The sequence below is a fragment of the Papaver somniferum genome, chromosome 9 (genome assembly GCF_003573695.1).
Source record: "Papaver somniferum cultivar HN1 chromosome 9, ASM357369v1, whole genome shotgun sequence".
Classification (NCBI taxonomy): domain Eukaryota; kingdom Viridiplantae; phylum Streptophyta; class Magnoliopsida; order Ranunculales; family Papaveraceae; genus Papaver; species Papaver somniferum.
In genome coordinates, this window is record NC_039366.1 from 203,774,841 (window position 1) to 203,778,237 (window position 3,397).

Consider the following 3,397-nt stretch of genomic DNA (forward strand, 5'->3'; position numbering starts at 1 on the left):
GAAATTAAAATAAATAATTTAAAAATATCCATACCATTTAAAAGATACTTCTGTGTGTGTGTATATATATATATATATATATATATATATTTTAAAAAGGTATATATTTTGGTCTTAAATATATATTTTTAGTAATTTATTATTGCAAATCCAACAATTTGGATTTTATTAGATCGATTCAATATAATTAGAAATTGATGGCTACAAAATATAAAAGGGCTAATTTATTTTTCAGCCAGTTAGGAATGAGAATTTCGTTCACCGGCTTAGTGGGAGAGGAGGTAACGTAACTATCGATGCCGAGTGAAAGATATAGTTGGGTGTTTAGTTTGTTGATTGATTAATTCTCTGCAGGGAGAGTCCCACATATTGGTTGCCAGCACATGAACAACATTAACACCAACATGTGAATGCAACAACAACATGTGTTTTACATGTTTACATTCATTCGTTCGAGACGACCATGAAAGCAAAGTCTAAACACATTTGGGCTTTTTCATAGAAATTTCCACCGACCGAGATGACACATGGTCCCCATTCCTGCTGCCCGTACGAATCCAATGCAATGAAATCCGTTCGATTCCCTTTAGTTATAAAACGAAGTGTAAACTTCCGTGTGGGCGGCATCTATGTTTATTTTTTTTCCTTTCAAAAAAGCAACTCCCCTCACATAGTCACATATAATTATTTGGGAAAACTTACAAATCTGAGTCTCTACGCGCAATACGAAAATTATACAAGCAATAAAATACAATGCAGAAATAACACAATCACCATGTTCTTTGATTTTAGAACCTTTAAGGATTTGTAGTTGAGATGCCCATATCTCAAATGCCATAGCTTGCACTCATCTGTCTCATCGGTACTCATTGCACAATTTTCAGTTGATGGCATAGATAGGGGGAAGACAAAATTTCCTGACATTTTTATTTCTGTCACCAATTGCTTATTAATTTTATCATAAATTGTGAGTACCCTTTTCTTTTGTGGTTGTATATTTGATGTCAGCAAATATTTGAGTACCCAGAAGTGTTGGATGACTGGATCTACACCAAGATAAATGACTGGTGGAAGGATCACAAATTTCATGTTAAAAGGCTGCTTATAAAAAATGGAATACGGTGGAAGAACGTCTTGCTAATCCACCACACAATGTTGTTGAGAGTCAGTGGAGGGTACTCGTTGAGGTTTGGAATCCTGATTTGAAGAAACAAGTAGGCATTATTATTCTTGTTTTTCATGAGAAGTATCGTAATTAAACATGCCTAACATTTTAAGATCTTATATTTTGTGTAGGGAATATGCCAAATAAATAAAGAAAACAGGGAGAAACCAAGATTTTACCATACTACTGGCTCTAAATCACATGCTAAGTGTGCAGCAGAGGTAAGTTTTTATACCAAATCAATATCAGAGGGTTTACTAGTGGAGGATCTCCTTTCAATTTGATAATGTGTATGCTCTTAAGCTGGTCACAATTGGCACATTCATTTGCTTCAGCACTTTGGAAGCTGCATATAGTGCACTTGTAGACTATATTATGAGAATAACATGGTCATATGTATACTAAATTGGTTGGTATCAGTCACATTGGGGTTCAAATTTATATGAATAGTTAAGAGTTGTAACTTCATAGTAGTTTTCTAACAATGCTTATATTCTGAAGTCCTGTAAAAACGTTTTGAATTAGCTGCTTTGATTTAGCGAAACAAGTCATTTATGTGGAAAGTTTTGTGTCATCTATGATCTATCAGGCTTAAGAAATAACTTTACTAATGTCTGGTTACAAGTAGATGGCAAGTGCATTGGACATGACTATTTGGCTTACTATATGCATATTGCTTAATGATTAGGTTTAATGACAGATATTGGTATATACTATTTGAGTCACTTTGTAAAGTGTTTAGTATTATACATCCACTAAATTCCCGCTCGTGTTGAAGTTTGCTTAGACATACATCTACGATACTACAATTTTTTATACAGACATACATCTAGATTAACACATATTCCTGCTAGTGTTGAAATGCTGGTAAATTCAACTGTTAACACATATTCCATTTGCTTCAATTGCAGCTTCTGATTGTGTTATACTCATAGTGAAGTTTATCCTCCTTTTGTTTGTTTTTATATGTATGTTAATTTTCTTCTTGAACTATTTATATAGCTGGGAAAGAAACTAGGACGACGTCCTAAACATCATGAAGTCTTTGGCGATACCCATATCAAAAAGAAGAAAACTGAAGACCCAGATGAAGTATTGATGGATCCATAAGTGGCTGCAGAACTTGTATGTACTTATGATTTATTATTAATCAAGTTCGAATTTGTTTACATATGATTGCTTAAGCATTTGCTCTTGTAATTGATATATCTGTAGAAGGAAATGGACGAAGTAGAGAACCAAGCTAGCCGATCAGGTTCTGATATTGTGCTACAAGGATGACATGATGCTTCTTCTCCAGTGAGAGGACGAGATAAAGGTGGTCGTGTTCTCTATTTAGGCAATGGTATAAAGCCAAAGAAATATTGGGGTGAAGAATCATCCACCAATCCTACCACTGACCCAAATGCTGAAGTTTTGAACCTTAGACAACAATTGGAGAATACTGTTGCAGAACAACAGATAGCTGAAATTGAGGCACATGTTGCGCATCATGGAATGGGAACTGGCAACACTGTTAACCCATCGACTGAACTTCAAGCAGCAATGCAACGGATAGCTGAACTGGAGGCACTTGTTGCACATCATGGACTGGGAACTGCCAACACTGTTACCCCATCGACTGACGCAGAGATCAGGAACAGTCCATGAATGGAAGATCTTGGTGCACATAGATGCTTGACTAATATACTACTTACATATAACTGATCTGGCGACTGAGGTGCTTGTTTTTTTGTAATACAAGGGAATAAAATCTATTTCTTTTTGTTTTCATGCCATCAGTTGTGTTCTTATCATGTCCCCAACTCATTCCACTGGCATTTTGGATGTTGATAATTTTAGTTACCAACTTTTTGAACTTTCTGGGTGTTGTTTTGTTGCCCAGATTTATGTTTTTTAAACAATGAAACATCTTACTGTTGTTTCTATAGTGCATCAATGTAAACTTTTTTATGAATAGTATAAGAATTCTGCAATGGTATAAGAATTTTGCAATGGAAGGTTATCCAGTAGTGTGAATGATGTAAGTTTTGAAAATCTTTTTAATTTTTGTGTGAATGGAAAAATACGTCGCCGACAACCGACGGCCGGTATCGATGTCCGGCAAACGTCGACAAAAAACCGGCCACCAATAATTAATATATTACCGAGGTTTTGTAAACCGTCACAAAAGAAAAATCCGGCGATGGCCGTAGTTACCGGAGAAACATAATGTTTGACGGTTTAACCGAG

General features: G+C 35.4%; 1 long non-coding RNA gene across 1 annotated transcript; it reads left to right on the forward strand.

Annotated features, from left to right (window-relative positions):
• Positions 1 to 1,055: 1,055 nt before the first annotated feature.
• LOC113308886 lies at positions 1,056 to 3,141 on the forward strand. The gene is made up of 4 exons (XR_003340160.1): positions 1,056 to 1,214; positions 1,297 to 1,386; positions 2,168 to 2,290; positions 2,381 to 3,141. It is a non-coding gene; the product is annotated as an uncharacterized LOC113308886 (long non-coding RNA).
• The last annotated feature ends 256 nt before the right edge of the window (positions 3,142 to 3,397 follow it).